Genomic DNA, 20,518 nt, shown 5'->3' with positions numbered 1-20,518 from the left:
CATTTTTTCTGGTAAATACAAAACCTTTGCCTCAAAGGGAGACATACCACTTATTTAAAAGGGCTTAAGAGGTAACAGGAAAATGAAAACCATAGATAGTTAAGCCATTTTGGGGAAGGAGTAGAGGGTGTAAAATATATCACAACACATAGTGAACCTTCTCCCTGGGGCCTCTTTCCGATGGTTTTTCTCACTAGTTCTCCTGAGGTCTACACACTTGTAGTGAGGCAATATTCTGCTTTCCAGTTATGAAAGCTGCTGCAGACCCTCTTTTCGTGAAGTCATTTGGCAGAATTTGCATGTTGTTGGTATCAGTCACTGAAGTGAAGTCTCTTAAAATAGGCTTTTGGGACGCTGGGTACCGATGCCCTTAAAGCTCAGTGACACAGGCAGCTAAGTGTTCCTATAAAAATAGACAGGTGTGAGTGGGCTGCACTGGCCCCTGACGCATGCTCACCAACTCCTCTCAGCTGTCAGCACCTCTGTCCTCTGATTTCCCACCTACTCCCTATTATCCACTCCCCTCTTAACTCCACTTGCTCTCCTCCTCATGGTCAGGGGACAATAAACGTAGCCATCAGATCTCTGAGTGGCTAGCATTTGGGAGACTAAGGCACCTCAAGTTACATATTTATTCATTAAAAACTTGTTATAGGTATGTAGTTAGTCATCTACATGTAGAGTCAACTCCCAAATCAGAATAGTACAATATAATCTAGGACAGTCCAGCAAATAGGTTGATGTTAAATTTGAATACATTCCCAGGTAACTGGTTGTGGTTATTGGTGTTGTTTCCCTGGGATTTTGATACCAATCTTTCCTTTCTCCCTTCTGAGCAAGTATTAAACACCCTCATCTGGCCAGCATCAGGTCTCACCAGGACCACCAGGACCTCATGTGCAGGTTTAACACTGTTCAAGACAGAGGGGACCATTCCTCATGACTGTGAGGTTCGTGGTGGTCTCCTGGGGTTGTATAAAGTGGCAACCCTCCTACCCATAATTTCTTTGATCTCTTTCCCCCAGTTCTTTCTCTTCTTCAGATTCTGATATGGTGATTTGGAAGGTAGGAGTGGTGAGGACTTCAAGATATGGGACATGAAGGTGAGTAAGTTGTCTTGCAGAAGATGATAATGATAGAGTGATCACAGTGACATGGGCAGAGAACTAGAGGAGCACAGGGCAAGGTCTCTCACTTGGCCTCCAGTTCTGCAGGTGCCTGAACTAGGTTTTGAACTTCTTGTTTTCTGTAAACACTCATCCCAAGTTATTCTTTGTTGACTTAACAGCTCCATAATTGTTTAATGTAATGATTGCATCAAACCATATTTTTGTCTCCAAGGTTGACATCCTTACTGCCATCAACAAGGAATTTTCTTATCACAGAAGTTTTCCCATCTACATTTCTTTGGAAATGTTACACTCCAAACCAGTGCGGTGTTCGTGTGTGATCCAATGGGGGCAGCATGCTGGGCATCATTATTTCCCATGATCTTGATGTTCTAATAATGCAACCATCGAGTACATTCTTATACTTTAGAGATCATCATTTGATGGTCTCTTGGGCTTGGGTTTTGACCACCAAATGATGATCTCTAAAGTATAAGAATATATATATATATATATATATATATATATATATATATATATATGGGATCAACAGCTAACTCTGGGATGTTACTTATTTTTTTACATTAGAGTGGTTTAGAATGAACTGATCACCTCTGCTTGGCACTTTCTGCTGCATTACAGTGGCCTTGAGTTGTTCAGTACTTACCAGGGAGGAATCCAAGTGCCTTCGGGTTTAGAACTTGGGTCCTACCATTCTTATTACCGCGACACTTTCCTAGGGACCTTCATAACTGAGTTGCGAATCTAATGTTACTTGGTAGATATCACAGCTTCTGATTTAACTCAGTGACACTGTTGGAAAAAAAGACATTTGTTCTGATGTGACTTTAAAAATATAAAGACCTTTCCCAGCTAAAGTTTGCATTCCTTATAATTTGCTAGTTATGTTCTTCATTTGTAAAATTCAGTTAACTTTTTCTTTTTCATAAGGTAATATACATTATAGAAATTATATAATTTTACATGGGTTATAATAAAAAAGGACAACCTATGCTTCACTCATACATAATCTCACTTCCCAGAGACAAAAACTTCAACTCTTTCACCTGTTTCTTCTGGTACTTAGGTTCATATTATCATATAACTCGTTTCTGCCACTTTCCTTTTTTGATTTTCTTTTTTTTAAAATTTTTTTATTATTTATTTTTATGATAGGCACACAGTGAGAGAGAGAGAGGCAGAGACACAGGCAGAGGGAGAAGCAGGCTCCATGCACCGGGAGCCCGACGTGGGATTCGATCCTGGGTCTCCAGGATCGCGCCCTGGGCCAAAGGCAGGCGCTAAACCGCTGCGCCACCCAGGGATCCCCCTTTTTTGATTTTCAAACATTTCTTGATTTTTAAATTTTTTTAGTCTTGCCTACTACTGTATTGTTCCTATGGAAGACGAGGTATCAATTAATTTAAACCTTACTACCTCCCCTGCACTCACCTCTTTATTTTGCCTTCTCATCCTTTCAATGTAGTTTTATCAAACATTTTTATTAGATAGGGGTGCTAGGCTGGCTTATTTGGTTAAGCATCCAACTCCTGGTTTCAGCTCGGGTCATGATCTCAGGGTTGTGAATCGAGCCCCAGGTTGGGCTTGACACTCAGAGAGGAGTCTGTTGACATTCTTTCCCCCTCCCTCACCCTCTCACTCTGCTCCTCTCCCTACTTGCCTGCTCTCTCTCTCTCTCAAATAAATAAACAAATAAATAAATCTTAAAAAAATTTTTTGGTAAATAAATATATGTTGACTATCATTATGACTCTAAAACTGAGCTATTTTGGGGGGACTGTAGTTACATCTTTCTTTTTCTTTTCATGGATTTAACAATTGCCTCATTTTCCCCCATTTGTTTCCTATTACCTATAGTGAATTCATTTGTAAATTCTCCCCCGAAAATGTACAGCTCCTTACAAAACTCTATTACTTTGTCTTTTTTTCCCCTTTTTCATCCATGCAATAGCTGTCTGTCATTTTTTTTTAAGATTTTATTTATTTATTTGAGAGAGCACAAGCAGGGGGAGGGATAGAGAGAGGGAGAGAAGCAGGACCCCCCCCCCCCCCCCGCTCCAATGGGAAGCCCAACCTGGGGCTTGATCCCAAGATCCGGGATCATGACCTGAGCAGAAGGCAGATGCTTAGCTTAATAGACTGAGTCACCCAGGCATCCCAGCCTCTATTGCTCTACTCCAATCTACATTGATCACACTCTAGCTGTAGAAGGATTTCCCTTCACCATCATCTTGAGAATTCTTATTCTTCTCTCCTGGGTTGGATCTTCTGATCCCTGTTTTCCACATCCTCCTCTTTCTTGGAATACTTATCCATTTTGGTGGAACATAGTCTCACATAGCTTCTTGAGAAGGGGTGTATGGGCAGTCAAATCTTTGAGATCTTGAATGCCTGAGTGCTTTATTCTAGGAACATGTATCACTGCCATTTGGCTAGGTATGGAATTCTAAGATGTTTTCCATTGAGAAATACATTATTCTCATTTGTATCCCTGAAATATTACCTGGTTGACTTGTTTTGTTTTTCCCCAGAGACTTTTAGGGTTTTCTTTGTCCTGATCATTTGAGGCTTTTTTGTCTTGAAATGTGTCTCCTTCAGTTCTGGGAATTTATCCTGGGTTGTCTCTTTGATTTACACCTCCATTTTCTCCATTCATTCTATCTGGCACATCTATTATCTTGAATGGATCCATTACTTTTCTTATTTTTTTCTTTTCTATTTTTCTTCCTTTTCACTTTTAGTCTGTTTTTTTTTTTTAAAGGAGATTTCTTAAAATTTTAGCTTTCAACTGTTCTAACTGAATTTCATTTTTGCTATCATAAATTTATTTTTTAGAGCTCTGTTTTGATCTTTGAGTGCTCTTTTTTATTGAAATCTGTTCTTGTTTCATGAAATAATATCTTCCTTTATGTTTTGGAATATTAACTTCAGTTATTATTATTTTTTAAAGTTTTTTTATTTATTCATGAAAGACACAGAGAGAGATGCAGAGACACAGGGAGAGGAGGAAGCAGGCTCCCCAAAGGGAGTCCCTTGTGGGACCCGATCCCAGGACCCCAAGACCATGACCTGAGCTGAAGGCAGACACTCAACCACTAAGCCAACCAGGCCTCCCTAACTCTAGTTATTTTTAAATGTCTTTATACTTCTGCATTTTCCCTATTTCTTAGGAGCTTGTTTACTGTTGCTTGTTTTACTCATTGCTTTTCTTGTCAGAGATTTTCTTAAATCTCATATCTTTGGCTGTATACCCATAAATTATAAGATTTCTGAAGCCTTAGGTAAATCCCCTGTATTCCTCATTACATAAGCAGCTATTACTTATTTTAATTAGCAAAAATTAGCATTGACAAAAATCACGTCACATTTCTGATCTATTTTAATTCAATTTTAATTAAATATTCAATGTCCGGTACTACATTTAAAAAGCATTTTAAGAATCATAGCTTCCATTTGTAAAAGTCTGAATCTGCATTTCTGGTACCAGACTCTAAACTGTTCTTAAAAATAAGTATTCCTGGGACACCTGGATAGCTCAGTCAGTTAAGCACCTGATTCTTGATTTTGGCTCAGGTCATGATCTCAGGGTGATGAGATTGGGGGTGGTGAGTCCTATGCCTAGGATCTGTGCTTGGTGGGGAGTCTGCTCCCCCAAAGAAGCCTGCTTCTGCCTCTGCCTATGTCTCTGCCTCTCTTCGAGTGTCTCATTCCCTAAAATAAATAAATAAGCCTTAAAACAAAATAAATATTCCTGGTTGAACTTTAACATGTTAGTCTCAATTGCCGGATGTCATCTTGTAAGAAAGCAGGGTGTTGGTCACTCTGGAAAAGAAGTATATAATGGGAAATGAGAGAGAGGAGAAGGAGTCTGGGAGGGGAGGAGGCTTAGAAACTCTCTGTAAGAATGACGAAAGGAAGTGATTTACCTGGATTGGAAGACTTAATCCCCACGTAAAACTGGGGTAATGGCTGGATCATGAGACATTTATTATGCGCCCAGCACGATGTACAATACACTTCTTACAGAGATTATGTTATTTATTTTTTATAATTTTATGATACATTTTTTCTTATTTTGCAGATGGGGAAATCTCAGGTTCCGGGAGATGAAGTAAAATGCTTACTTTTTACCTGAGAGGTAGCAAGATAGAATTGGCAGTCAAACCTAAGTTTTGCCTGAGCCCAACACCCATGATCTGGAACATGCCTAGCCTGTGGACTGCAAGATAAAATGGGTCTCTATGCTGTTGACCTCAGAAAGAACTAGAAATGGACCTGTAGTTTTCAGTATGATTTCTTACTCAGAAAATAACATTTTCATACTTTTTACTTCTGGGCTTTTAGTCCCCATCAGGCCATACCAGCTGTTCATCGAGTCTACTGAAACATGTACCTTTCTATTTAAGATGCAGTTTTAATTATAATTATACTTCAGCTCTCTCCTGAGACAGGCAGTAGGCTTTTATTGCCTCTTATCTAGGGTGTTGTTTTCACAAATCCACACCCCATGGACCCTGCACAGGCAGCAGAATCCTGGGAGTTCTCATTGGGTGCTTTCCTGCTGGATCATTGAGGTGATGACAGGTGCCTGAAGGCCACCTTCAGACCCTGGTCCAACAAGGTTATTACCAACTAAGGCGTGGATGTGGTAGTTAGAAACTTTTCAAGGATACATGCTCTACTCAAGGAAGTAATGTATGGAAATGAAAACCCCTGTTACTCAAAGTGCTTGCAATTTGGAGCGACCAAAGGAGAATGGCAAATGTGCACTGTTTTAAATTGCTTTGCATTTTTGTAATCGTATTGTCTTTACTAGGGTATGTGGAACTGAGGTCAGAATCCCTGAATCATGAATAGCAGGTGATCAGCTGGTGAAGGAAAGCATGATATCCCTCTTCCAGTCCCTTCCTTGGACTAGAATATTTAAACACACAACTAAAGTCTTAGTTTAAAGTTTTAAATTCCACCAGAGACTGGTCCTCATTGTCCTATTGCATTCTGCCAGGATTTGCTGCAGAAACCAGCCCTGTTCCGACCCTTAGGCCTGGAAAGGTCAAGAAAGCATGAGGGAGGTAAATAGCAGGGCTCCCCCGAAGGGTAGAGGGAGGTAAATAGCACTGCTGCCCCTCAGTGGCCCACTGACTCTTTCTTCCTAAAAACTCAGTTTTTCTCAAGAAAATCTGAGCTGGGTTGCCTGTCAGTGGTTAAGCGTCTGTCTTTGGCTCAGGTCGTGATCCTGGCATCATGGGATCGAGTCCCACATTGGGGTCCCCCAAAGAAGCCTGCTTCTCCCTCTGCCTATGTCTCTGCCTCTCTCTGAGTATCTCATGAATAAATAAATGAAATCTCTCCTTTTAAAAAAAAGAGAGAAAAAAAAATCTGAGCCAACAGGCCCCTACTTCCAGGGAAGTGTTTGCAGGGAGAATCTGTCCCTCATTCTTTTGCAGCCAGGACAGCCAAAACCTCTCACTCTGTCTGGAGGGGCAAATGCATGCATCCTGACCTTGCTGCCAGGGCAGGCCCCCAGGGAGGTTATGAACTCAGGGGTTGTTATTATTATAAATAGTCAGTCTCACTCTCCAAATAGAGGCATGTGTGGCTATCTCAAGTTGCATGTTAACAGAGTTCTAGAGAAAGCAAAGTTTCCAGTTGCCGTTTTGATAAACACATTCTTGGAAAGGGTAGACTGCTGCCTGAGGGACCCTGGGGGAGATATTTTGAGCGAGTCCAGGGCCATCTGTCTGTACTGGTGCCCACAGTGAGAGGCACCATCTAGTTCAGTTCTCAGGGGTGATAAAGTGGGATCCAGCTAGCAGTTTCAGTCAGTACCTGTATGACCATCCAACTTTGAGTCAGATGGGGAGTTGGATCCTCAGAGGCAGAAGGGGTAAGGAGATCTCCTTCAAAGCCCACAGCTATGATTTTTGCTCTGTTCCCTTTCACTTGCTCTTTTAGTCTGAGCCAGCCTGTCCTTTGACCCGCAGACACACACTGACAGCCTTCCACTGAAGGGAGGGAATCTTGAGACATAGTTTATTTACTGGTAAGCTACTTGGCCCCAGTTACATGTTATCTGGGACATTGGATGTGTGTGTGTGTGTGTGCGTGTATGTGTGTATGTTCAAAGGCCCTGTTGACCTTCATCGTCTACTTGACCCCTTAGGGAGTGGTGTTTTTCCTTCAACACTCCCCACTCTTGAAGTTTAGATACTTCTCTCAACCCCCAAGGTCACCATATTCATAGGAAATTTTTCCCACAGGGTCCCAGATCCACCCTTCAATTTCAGGAGTAAATGACTCTCCTGAAACTCATTTATATTTTCACTCCTTTTGGGTTTCCTGAGTAAGTTTCCATAAAATTTCTAAACTGACATTACCATTATTATGAGGACATAATAATGCTCCACTGCTCAGCCCTGGGCTGTCTGAGTGGAGTGACCATTAACACTTCCAACTTTGTGGTCCCTGTCTTCCCTTACTCCTCTTCCTCTTCCTCCCTCTGTCCCCTTCCTGCCTATTTCCCATTTTTTAAAGATTGTTATTTATTTATTTATTTATTTGACTGAGAGAGAGAGAGAGGGAGAGAGAGAGAGAGAAGAAGCAGGGGGAGTGGCAGGTAGAGGGAGAGGGAGAAGCAGGTTCCTCTCAGAGCAGGGAGCCTGACATGGGACTTGATTCCAGAACCCTGGCATCATGACTGGAGCTGAAGGCAGACACCCAACTGACTGAACCACCCAGGTGCCCCACTTTTCAGTTTGTCTGAGATTCCAGTTGATAATACAATTGCCACAGGGCTATTATGATGTTGACATAATATAGGAAGCATTTGACACAGTGCCTGCTACATTGATTTTAAAGGCTTCTTGAATCAAGATTCAATTAGAATAGCACTTGTATCTACTCCTTGACGCAGCCAAAACTTAGAAATTTCTCAGTTCACTTTGCTTGGAAACAAGAGACATTTTTTATAGTTTAAGGGATCCTCTGAGCTAATAGTTTGAAATGTCTCTCAGATGTCATGTTCATACTCTTATAGTTAAAGGGAATTAGGGGAGGCTAAAGAATCTAGGAGGCTTAGAATTTAAAAAAAAAAAAAGGAAAGAAAGAAAAACACAAGAATGGGAACTACCTACGAAACAAACAAATGGAAGTAAAACCACAAAACTATTACAGAAAATAGGTAAGGCAGTCACACCACCACGTAGGCACCTATACGAACTAGATAATAGACACCTACAAAGTATGATTTGGATCGAGAATGTACCAAAAAATGTAAAGTCATTAATTTGCCTACATGAAATCTGGGTTTCTCCTGCACTCACACTTACAGCGAGACTCAGCTTTTCCAATATCAAATTGGGTTAAAGATTAGTCTGATCCAATTTTAATCAGTCCATTTAGGAAGTGTTCACTCAGTCTTTGTAAAATTCACATCCTCTCATATAGCTTCTCCATTCCTCTTCTGCTTCTCTACAAAAGTGGGAGGTGGCTTTTGTAGCAACCTCATGGCATGAGAGGAAGCCAAGGTGTTGGAAGCCTTGGACATGCTTGTTTTGCCCTCTGGTTGTTAGAAGACGTATCTTGCACCTGATTACAGCATACCCTGTGGATGTTCATTATTTTGTCCATGGTGGTACAACCTGTGATCTGTTTTTCAGATAGGACTTGGTGATGTCTCTGGACTACTCAGTATTTTCTCAGCTCCTACTAGAGACTTCAAGACCTGAAGAATAACACAGCAGTGAGGTCTTAAATTTTCTTTTGACATGTTTTACCCCAAAGCAGGTGCTGGAGAAGCTGGCAGTCCAGAAATACTGATGAATGAGGACAAAAATGCCTTAAGAAAAGCCTGTTTTCTCTAGCAAAAGGACCAGTAAAGAGTCAACCTAGCAAAGGAGAAGGATAAAAAAAAAAAAAAGATGTACAATGCAAGCATCAATTTGAAAGGCAGGGGTGGTCACATTAATCTTAGATAATATAGATTTCAGAGCATAGAAAATTATAAGGACCAGGGAGATAAAAGGATCATGATAGAAAAGTCAGTCCACTGAGAACATAATAATCTTAAGTATGCATGCACCAAATAGTAATGCTGCAAAATATGTGAAGCAAAAATAGATAAAATTGAAAATAAGAAATGGATAAATCCATAATTATAGTGGGAGACTTCAACACCTCTCTTTCAACAATTGAAAGAACAACTAGAAAGAAAACCAGTCAGAACACATTGACATTTATAGAACATTGGCATTTATAGAACATTCCACCCAACAACAGTCAAATACAATTTTTTTAAACATACATAGAAGGTATGCCAAGACAGATCATACCCTGGGCCATAAATAAATCCTAACATGTTTAAAATAATTAAAATCATATAGAGAATGGTCTGACCTCAATGGAATCAAACTAGATACTACTTACAGAAATACAACAGAAAAATTTCCCAAATCTTGGAAACTAAATATCATACTTCTTGATAATCCACGGGTCAAAGAGTAAGTCTTGAGAGAAATGAAAAATCCATTGAACTAAATAAAAATGAAAATACAACATATCAACATTTGTGAAACACTGCTAACCCAGTGAAGAGAGAGAAATTTATAGCACTAAATGCATACATTAAAAAAAAGGAAAAGTCTCAAATGAATAATAAGTTTCTATCTCAACAGACTAGAAAAGGAAGAGCCAAATAAACCAAAAGCAAGGAGAAGGAAGGAAATAATAAAGATAATGGCAGAAATCAATTAAATTGAAAACACAAACAATAGAAAAAAATCAGTGAAACAAAGTCTTTATAAAAAAAATAGGGTTTTTTTTTTTAAAGATCAATACAATGGAAAAACCTCTAGCAAGACTGACAGTGACAAAAAGAAAGAAGACACAAATTACTCATATCAGAAATGAAATTGGGGGTGTCACTACAGACCTTGCAGACATCAAAAGAATAATAAAGGAACACTACAAAAAAAAACTCTACACATAAATTGAACAACTTAGAAAAAATGGACAAACTCCTCAATAAACACAAATACCCCAGATCACCCAATATGAAATAGATAACTTGAATAGCCTCATAAAACTTAAGGAAATTGAGTTTGTCATTTAAACTCCAAAATCTCTAGACCCAGATGGTTTCACTGAAGAATTCTACCAAATGTTAAAAAAAAAAAAAAAAAAAAGAATTAACACAAATTCTACCACAGTATCTTCCCGAAAACACAAGGGGGTAAAAGCCTTTCCCAACTCATTTCGTGAAGCCAGTCTTATTCTGATACCCAAACCAGAAAAAGACATTACAAAAGGAAGAGAGAGAAAGGAGGGGAAAAGACATTAAAAACTTCAACAAAATATTAGTTTATAGAATTTATACTATATAAAAAGAATTATATATCATGATCAAGTGGAATTTATTCTAAAGATGGAAGGCAGGGTGAACATTTGCAAATCCATTAACATAATTCATCAAATTTACAGGCTAATGATCAAAGCCATTTAATGTTAATTGATTAAAAAGAATCTGACAAAATCCAACACCTATTCAGGATAAAGATCCTCAGAAAACTAGGAATAATGGGTAATTTCCTCAACTTGGTAAAGAACATTTATAAAAAAACCTAGAGTTAATATTGTTCTTAGTGGGGAAAGATGGTAATCCTCCTAAAAAACAAGGCAAGAATGACCTCTCCCACCACTGCTATTCAACATAGTACTGAAAGTTCTAAACAGTGCAATGAGACAAGTAAGACTAACAAAAGAAAGAAAAAGCACGCAGATCAAGAAGGAAGAAATAAAATTATTCTTATTTGCAGATGACATGATTGTCTATGTAGGAAATCCCAAGAAATCTACAGAAAAACAAATAAAAAAACTCCTGAAACTAATAAGAATTTAGCAAGGTTTCAGTTTATAATATTGACATACAAAAATCAATTATATTTCTTTATCCTAGCATTGAATCTATGAAAACCTAAATGAAAAAACAAAAAGAAAATACCAAATGGTGGTGAGGATATGGAAAAACTGGATCTTTCATACAGTTCCAGTGTAGTGTAAAATGGTAGAGCCACTCTAGAAGCTCCTTCAGGCTAAAGATGGTGTTTTTTTAAGATTTATTTACTTATTTGAGAAAAAGAGAGAACAAGCAGGGCGAGGGACACAGGGAGAGGGAGTGAGAAAATCTGTGAGCAAACTTCTTGGTGAGCATGGAGACTGACACAGGGCTTGATCCTAAGACCTTCATGAGATCATAGCCTGAGCTGAAACCAAGAGTTGAACACTCAACCAACTGAGCCACCCATGTGCCCCCAAGGATAGTATTATATCTAACTTGGACTATACATATGACAAATTCTTTATGAATATTTTAAGATTTTAAAAATAGTTAAACCAAAGGTTAGTGCTTAAATGCCTAGATATGGAAATAAAGCTTATTGGATAATTGCATTACTTTCTGTTGGTGGGAATTTAATACAAATCATCCAGATGTTTGACAAATATTTATTGAACTTCTATGTTATAGGCACTGATCTAGGTCCCAAAATTAAATGGTGAACAAATTTATCCTAAGGTTGTTTCACAAAAGTGACATTTGAGCCAGATGAATTTAGCCTTGGAATAAGCATTAATCTAGAACCACTCAAATATCTTAAATTTGTTTGCTTTATATCTATTATATTTAATGTATTTCAAATTTAAAATGAGAAGTGTTTTAAAAATATTAATTCATTTAAAATAATAACCTCATTGTGTGTTTATATTACATAAATATTTTTTCAAAAATGACATATTTTATGTATGTATGTATTTACCTATTTTGAGAGAGAGAGAGAGCATGTATGTGCTTGAGCTGAGGTAGAGTGGTGAAGATGGGCAGAGGAGAGGGAGAGAGAGAATCTTAAGCAGGCTCCATGCTCAGCATGGTGTCCAATGTGGGGCTTGATCTCACGACATTAAGATCATCACCTGAGCCAAAATCAAGAATCAGAGGCCTAACTGACTGAGCCACCCAGGTACCCCTAAATATATTTTTCAAAACAAAAATATTTAATTGAAGGAGTGGCATTGTTCTCCACTTTTTGCAATGTCTGACTTAAGAGAACACAGATAAATTTTCATATCTGGTTCTACATTTAGTCTGTTGTGATATGTTGTTTGGTTGAAGTGAATAAAGAAAATCTGGGCTCACATGGATATTTAGGTTGGAAGAGAGAAGAGGTTTTTTTTTTAAAAGATTTTATTTATTTATTCATGAGAGACACAGAGGGAGAGGCAGAGACACAGGCAGAAGGAGAAGCAGGCTCCTTGTGGGGATCCGATGCAGGACTCCACCCCAAGACCCCAGAATCACAACCTGAGCCAAAGGCAGATGCTCAACCACTGAGCCACCCAGGCATCCAGAGAGAAGGGACGCCAGTCTTTTCACATAACTGTAGATAATATGCTCTGATTCTACATTAAAACTTGACAAGTGTCAGTTTGTTACAGTTAGCTACAGTGTGGAAATAAAAACCATATTAGTGAGCTTTTGTACACTAGTACATTAAAATCTATTGGCCTGTCATGCACTTTAAATAGATCTTTTAGCTATGTGCAATTTCTAACTTCATGTGTTGGTCCATTTGAAAAGATATTGGTTTATGAGCTATGAAGATATATATAATATCAAAAGATGATTATCACATCATATAAAATAACATTTGCTAATATCACCACTGAACTCATGAGAAAAGCCCTTATTTATAAGGAAGCTGTCAAGCTCATGGTCATGGATACAGATTTTATAAAAGTTCAAGTTTTGCTTGAAATTTATAATTTTATCATTGCCAACAAATGCTAATTCCATACATTTTCAAGAAAATGTCTGTCAAATATCTAGTGTGAATAGCCACAGGCTGTCAGGTATTCTTTCAGGTAAACATGGTTTTTCTGAAAAAGTGGTTAGTTCAGCTTGTAACTCATAGAATCTCACAAGTGCTTTTTCCTTAGGACAACGATCTTGCTTTGATAGGCAGCAGGAGTGACTTTTTGCACAATTCCCATTCAATCACACAGAGTATTAAAAAGAAGCATATTTTATACAATTAATAATTTTTACTGGGTTAATGGGGACACTTTTAAATTAAGTAGTTTGTTTTCCCGTGAATGCAAACATAATGTGTGAATAGAAGTGAAGAATAGAATGACCTCTGCTATGGATAAATATGACTGCTTTAATTTGTGCCAAGGTACCAGTAGTTTTAGCTACTCCTTCTTTTGCAATCACATTTTAGTATTATTATAAAAACTGCTTTGACCTTGAGGACTCCTTGAAAGAGTATTGGGGATCGTCAGGGACCTGCAGACAATGCTTTGAGAACAGAAGGGCAAAAGAAGACCAGAGGATTGGATGGGTGTTAGAACATTTCCATCATCTTTCACACCTGAATCCATTCAATGGAAAGAATACAATGAACACCCATGTGCCCAGTTGAGTGCCAGGGAGACACTGAAGAACAGTGCCTGTACCATCATAGAACTTACCTGTTCAGTTGGGGAACCGAGGTAGTGTAAAGAATTGGCAAATTGTGAAGTTTCCTGCTCTCTGCTTTGAAACTATTTTGCTAACAGCCAGCATCATACAACGTACCAATTTACTTTCTTTTCTTATAATCTTTGCTGATGCTACATGTGACGACATTGTCCCATTAATGAGATCCTTTCTGATCCTGGCTCAGATTTCAAGGTCTGTTTTGGGATCTCTGAAATTGCAGTGCCATGGTTTGAATCCCTTAGTACTTACTGACCTGAGCAGCAGAGTCAATGAGCTCAAGTTCAGACAGTTACAGGCCTTGTCCGTGATCTGGAGGGAAACCTACCACATCCCCATGAGCATTAACAACTTGAAATAGGATACCAGAAGTCTCAGACATCAGTTTTATTTTTATTAACATAAAATAACAGAGTGATCTTTTTCCTATGACGCTGATTTCTTTTTATTTGAGACTAGAGATTATACCTGCGTGTTTTTACCACATTATAAATCGATATAGTGTAAGCTAGTGGGTAAAAACACGGGCTTGTCATCAGACAGGCTTGAGATCTGATTTCAGTTTCATTTCACATCAGCTGTGAGCATTTGGACAAATTACCTAATCTTTGTGATCCTCAGTTTTATTAATTGACAAATGGGGATAATACTTAACTCCTAAATTTGTTAGACAATTTAATGATATAATTCACGTAAAGCACCCACACCATCCTCATGAGAGAGATTTTTGTGACCCAGAAAAGTAGTAATTATTTTTAATAAATTTTTAATAAATTATTTTGTTGGACACAGCTCTTTACTCACCTTCTTCAGTTTTTGAACTTACACATGGGCTGCAGTAATTAATATGTTCTCAAATCACTATTTAATGAATATCTGCTGTGTACCCAGCTCTGTGCTGGGCATTTTGGGGAATTAAACACAGATATGTGATCTTAAAGAACAAATAATCTAGCATGAGAGACAGAATGTATAGAGAGGTGCCATGAAACCATGTATAGAACATTAAAAGTTGAAGAAGAACTTTGGAGGTCACCTATCACAACCTTCTTGCCAGTGAAGAAAGTAATTTATTATGGAAGATAAATGAATAATAGACCAGCAACAAGCTGGATGGATGTCACTAGCAGAGTGCCAATAATAGCTAATAATAACACTGATTGAATCCTTATCATATGTCAGACATTGTGCTTAGTATTTTGCATGTATTATTTACTTAATCTTTGTACTAGTATCACTACCTTTCCAGGAGAAACTGAAGCTCTGAGAAGTGAATATATGTTGAGAGCACAAATCTTAGAACAGCATCAAATAATATTTTCGGCTATTCAGCATTTTCTTAGATCATTTCATACTGGACTTTAGCCTGCCTACTCTTATGAGTTCATGCTATTTTCTATTCGTCCTTGCTTCCTTCATTTCTATTTTAAGTATAATATAATCAGAGATTATCTTGAACTGCCACATTGTTTTTTTTTTACGTGTCTCTGTCTCTCTCTTAATTGACCTTACTTACAATTATATGCTTTAATGTTGTGGTAGTGTCTTTGGTATTATACCTATTTCAAGAGCAAACTTTAGGCCCTCATTTATGAATCACATTGTGACTATTGGTGCATATGTGCAACCCTGAGAATTATGCCCATTCCCCTTCCCAACCTTTGCTCTTGAGGATTACCTCATCTTTGTGTAATAGAACATCTGTCACCTCCTTTTTCCCATAGAATAATATTTTATAATTTCCTTAGGTGTTTCCTTTTTTTCTGTTCCAATTCCAGTTGGAATTTTACCAGAGCAGGTTGGAGGGTCTCTTGACCAAAGCATTGGTACTCAGAGAGAAGAGGTCAGCAATGAGGAAAAAGCACAGTTACATGGATGCTTCGTATGAAAAACTCATCAGCAAAAACCTCAGCGAGTTTCATTGCTTGGGTGTTGGATAAAACCATCCTAGAGCATAGAAACTGAGCAAATTACAATTTTCAGGTAATGAGAACTTGACACGTGTGCAAGTTATGCCCACCAATCTCTTGCCAGTGCACTGAAGTAGATTCTCCTTTTCAATGAGAGGCTGTTTTCTTGCTGAGCCCACTTTTCCATTTTGTCTTTAATGACCCATCTTTCTAATTAGTCTTTAATAAATATCTTTGAAACAATCTTTATATTTTTTAAAAAACTTAGTTTGTGGGACACCTGGCTGGCTCAACAGTTTAGTGCCTGCCTTCAACCCAGGGTGTGGTCCTAGAGACCAGGGATCGAGTCCCACATCAGGCTCCCTGCATGGACCCTGCTTCTCCCTCTGCCTGTGTCTCTGCCTCTCTCTCTCTCTCTGTGTGTCTCTCATGAATAAATAAAATTTTTTTTAAAACTTAGTTTGTTTCCTATCATCAAAGGAAGTAGAACTTCTACAATGTTTTCACTTTCTCATAAAATTGAGAAAGCAAGAGTCTTAAAGCATCAACAAAGAAAAGAGTGCTGTTTTCCTCTTAGGACTTGTGTTGGAAGATGTCTATGATAGCCGTAGTACCTTATGTTAGCCTCCAAAATCCTGATGTCAGTTCATCAATGCCTGGAATCTAGTGGGAGTGGTGTGGAGTGTTGACATTGGCAAAGAACTAGAGTGGGGCACGGGTAGAAGAAAAGTATATCCAAATTCCTTGTACCTTCCCATGTGAAAGTGGTGGTGATGTGGCTTTGGGAACATTAGGCTGATTTATTAATATTGATACTGCTATAGGTATTGGAGAAAAAAAGTGAGAAAAATCTGAAAATTTTGATTTAGTTTAATAGAAGTAATGTTAATTTTACATATATAAACTCTTTACTTCTTGTGTATCTGTTTCATGTAGCAGAGTAATAATTCCACAGCATTATATGCCTGTCAGACCAATGCCTTTGTGAATTCACTTAACTACATTAGGAGGATGACGTGTTCTAGGTTTTCCAAGAATAATCCAGTTCCAAACATTTCGTCCATTTGTCTCAAAAAATTAGTAAGACTTCTCATTGGAGAAATTCTGTAACCAGAGAAGTTGTTGAAGTAGTCCACAAAATTCAACACTAAACCCTTATTATCACTGAATTATAGGGCTAGTTGCTTCTCAGTCATGGCATTGAGAGGGTGAAGAGAGGTGTGAAAAAAGATAATTTTTGTATGGATTAACCCTAAGTGACATTGGTAACAGGGACTGTTTGGAGTGTTCTTGGCATCTGAAGTCAGGGCTGTGAGTGCCCTGCCTACATCCCCTTTACTGTCCAGACCACTCACCCCACACTACTACGAGCATTGCCTGCAAAAGGCTCACAGATACCCCCTTCAGACAATTGCCCTTGGTCAATGGGAGCTGTCTGGCCCTGTGACACCTGGGAGATTTTGCCCTCCCCTGCGATGGCCCTCAGCCAATGACTGGCTGATACCGGATACAAAATCTGGGCTCTTTGCCACTAAGGGAGACAACTCTGTGATGCCATTCATACTCCAGAGCTCCCTACGGGGGTCTCTATCAGGATGAAGGTAGATGTCAGCTGAATCCACACCTTACCGAGCCCTCTCCTGCTTCTTCTTTTGTGCTTTATATCTTTTTTTCTTTTCATGCTTATTTCTGGGTAATTTTTTCCTAACCATTCTTCCAGTTTATTATTCTCTCCATAGCTGTCTCCATTTGGCTGTTAAATTCAGCCACTAAGTTCTAGTTATTGATTTTGGGTATTGTATTATTTTGTTCTAGGATTTACTTTCATTCTTTTTAAAATAGTTTCTACTTCTTTTCTGCTGAAATTCTCAATTTTGTTTTCATTCACAAATGGTGAATGGTTTGTTTTTAAAATAATTTACTTTTCTGGTAAGTAAAGTTATTTTAAAATCCATGTTTGATAACGCCAAAATCTGGAGCCCCGATAGTCCTATTTCCATTATCTGTTGTTCCTCTTGGTTTCTATTGTCTTGTTTCCCATGTACCTTGTAATTTATTGCTTGTGTATCAGATATTTTATTTGTAAAATTGTAAAAATAAGTTGAAGCCAAGGATGATGCTTTTTCCAGAGAAGATTTTACATTACCTCTGTAAGGCATTTAAAAACCTCAGATCCTCAAGTATCCTTCAACGCTTTGCAATGGGTTGAAGTTATCTAATAATCTACAAGGGCCCATCCACTTCTATTTCACCTTCATTCTTAGTATATAACCTAGAGTGAGAGGTATTCACCAGCAGCAATGGCCTTCTCACTGCACGTGCAAGCTCCAGACTCCAACAACTATCCTCTTAACTTTGCTGAGAGGTTGCTAAAATACCTGGTCAGTTTCTCAGCTACCCCCTGAGGGATGGGTCAATACTATTAGGAAAAAAAGCAACGCCCAGGCTTATCCTCTTGAGTTTCTGTAACTCCCAGGATCCTGGCTCACACATCTTCACTGTCTTGTTAGCTTTCCAATACCAATTAATAGATGGTTTTTAATTTTTTGTGCAATTTCTCTAGTTGCATTCAGAAGGAAGATTCGTCCAGATTGTTTGTCCTGACATTATCAGAAGCAGAAATTATAGAACAGAATGTTTATGTAGGGTTGCCAAAGCATGACATTTATAATAATAATAATAATAATAACAATAATAATAATAACCATCAACCTCTGATGTGACCTGGAAGACAAGAAGACAGGAAAAGAAACAGTATGTTTCACAGACTTACTATGAAGCATTCCCAGTCTGTGCCTCCTACTTCTTCACCACATTTTTTCTGAATTATTTTTACTGTTTCAAATCTGTTGTTAATGGTTTCAACCACAGTACCATTATTTTTTAATCATCTCTAAGCCTAGTCATCTTTAATATCAATATTTTGAAATGAGAAATGGAAATAGGTAGTCCCTTTCATATCATTATCCATGCCATATCCCTCTGTTAGAAGCACCACTTCTCTTCTCAAGACCCAGGGTCTGGCGATCCCTGGGTGGCTCAGCAGTTTGGCGCCTGCCTTTGGCCCAGGGTGTGATCCTGGAGTCCTGGGATTGAGTTTCACATCAGGCTTCCTGCATGGAGCCTGCTTCTCCTCTGTCTGTGTCTCTGCCTCTGTGTGTGTGTGTGTGTGTGTGTGTGTCTCATGAATAAATAAATAAAATCTTAAAAAAAAAAAAAGGACCCAGGGTCCTTATATTCATCCTTGACCAAAGGCACCACCACTGTCCACCCCCAGCCAGCCTAGACTTCCTGCAGTAGAGCCTCATGAGCCCCCTTCCATTATTTCCAGCCAGAGCTTTAGGATGAGCCACAATGGTGGAAGAGACCATAGGAAGTCATTATGTGGGGTCATTGTATTCAATTATTAGGGAAGCATGTCCAGGAAGTTTAAGAATAAGACGTTACTCCTCCCATCTTTCATTTGGGAGACATTTCCATGTATTATAGGACTTGATGGACATTTCAAATTTCCATGGAAGAGGAAGACTTTTGAGATAAGAAGGAAATTTTCCCGGGTTTAAAGTTTAACTGTAAGTATTGTATTGTATTTTAGTAATTTTGCCTCAAGTCATTTCATAGGAAGGGAGCAGCACTGGAATCTCTTTGTATAATTAGAACACATTTAGTAAAAGAAAAAAGAAAATACAAAGAGGGAGAGCAACACAGCAAGAAGGTGAAGAAGAACGGAGAAAGGAACAGAAAGGCAAGAAACAGATGGTCACCGACACCTCCCTGCCTCTAGGTTCCTACTGCTCACGTCAAAGGATCTTCTTATCTTCTGGTCCTGTGGGCTTCCCAGCCTTGTCTACTCTTTCTCTTGTCTATATTAAAATAAAGATATTCAATTTTATCTGACTTCTCTTCATTCTATGGCACACGCTTATCCTCCTTCTCCCACAGAACCCCAGTTGGGCGGCACTTTACAAGAACATACTTTCTAGGATGCATGTACAATGCATCTTCCCCTGGAAACTTCCCTATAGGGGAAACAAGGCTATGGTTCTGTTGATATATTCCAGAATCTTGGTGTTGTGATCTCTTTTCCAGAGTCATGGCTGGTTTGACTCAGTTACCTTCCATCAAATTGCTATGTCTCATTCTTTGATGTATATGAATGTGACATGCAAAATTAGGTCTACACGCTAGAGAACGTGAATCTGGGGAGATCATGCCTGACAAATGAAACCCCTGCTGTGTCCCTGCTTGTTACACATATCTCATTTTATCAAACCTGAATATGTAAATTAACTTCTTAGGTCAAGTAGTCTTTGTAGAAATCAGTCAGATAAAGATATATGTCTTTATTTTTAATATGTCATTATTAATTTATACAAATATTTTGGGGCCTGATAAAAAGTCAGCCAATTTAATATGGCAGTTTTGTACAGTACAGACTCTGCTGAATATAAGAGCTTTAATGCTCAACATACTTCCCACTTTGCTGATAATATGAGGAAAAATTGATTATTGGCTTTCCATATGGTGAATCTGCCCACCTACTGAGTCCCACTAAGCCATCAACATACAACACCAGGAATCTGTTTTCTCACTCTTGTTCTCATAATCCCAGCAACCTACATCTTATGCAGATAACTGGCCAAGGACATATCAGGATTTCTTCGAGACTGGTCTCCCTGAGATGAGGCTGGACCTTCCAGAGGCAGCCCTCTGCTCTCACTGCCCCTGTGGGTCAGACAGACCTCATGAACAGTGCCCAAAGCCTGGGAATAAAATCCCACTGACTTTTATTGGTTTTCCTTTACAAAGTTGGCTTCCAGCCTACGTCTGGCCTCAGAATGAAGCCACTCCAGGTTTTCCCCCACCATTAGATTCAGAATGAAATCTCCTGGCTGCATCCATCGTGCCTCCTCCCATGGCTCTGACTGTTGTCAAGTAGGAAACAAACA

This window comes from Canis lupus, chromosome 10, assembly GCF_003254725.2.
Source record: "Canis lupus dingo isolate Sandy chromosome 10, ASM325472v2, whole genome shotgun sequence".
Lineage (NCBI taxonomy): Eukaryota > Metazoa > Chordata > Mammalia > Carnivora > Canidae > Canis > Canis lupus.
The sequence above is the reverse complement of the archived record's forward strand: the minus strand, read 5'-3'. Positions refer to the sequence as shown.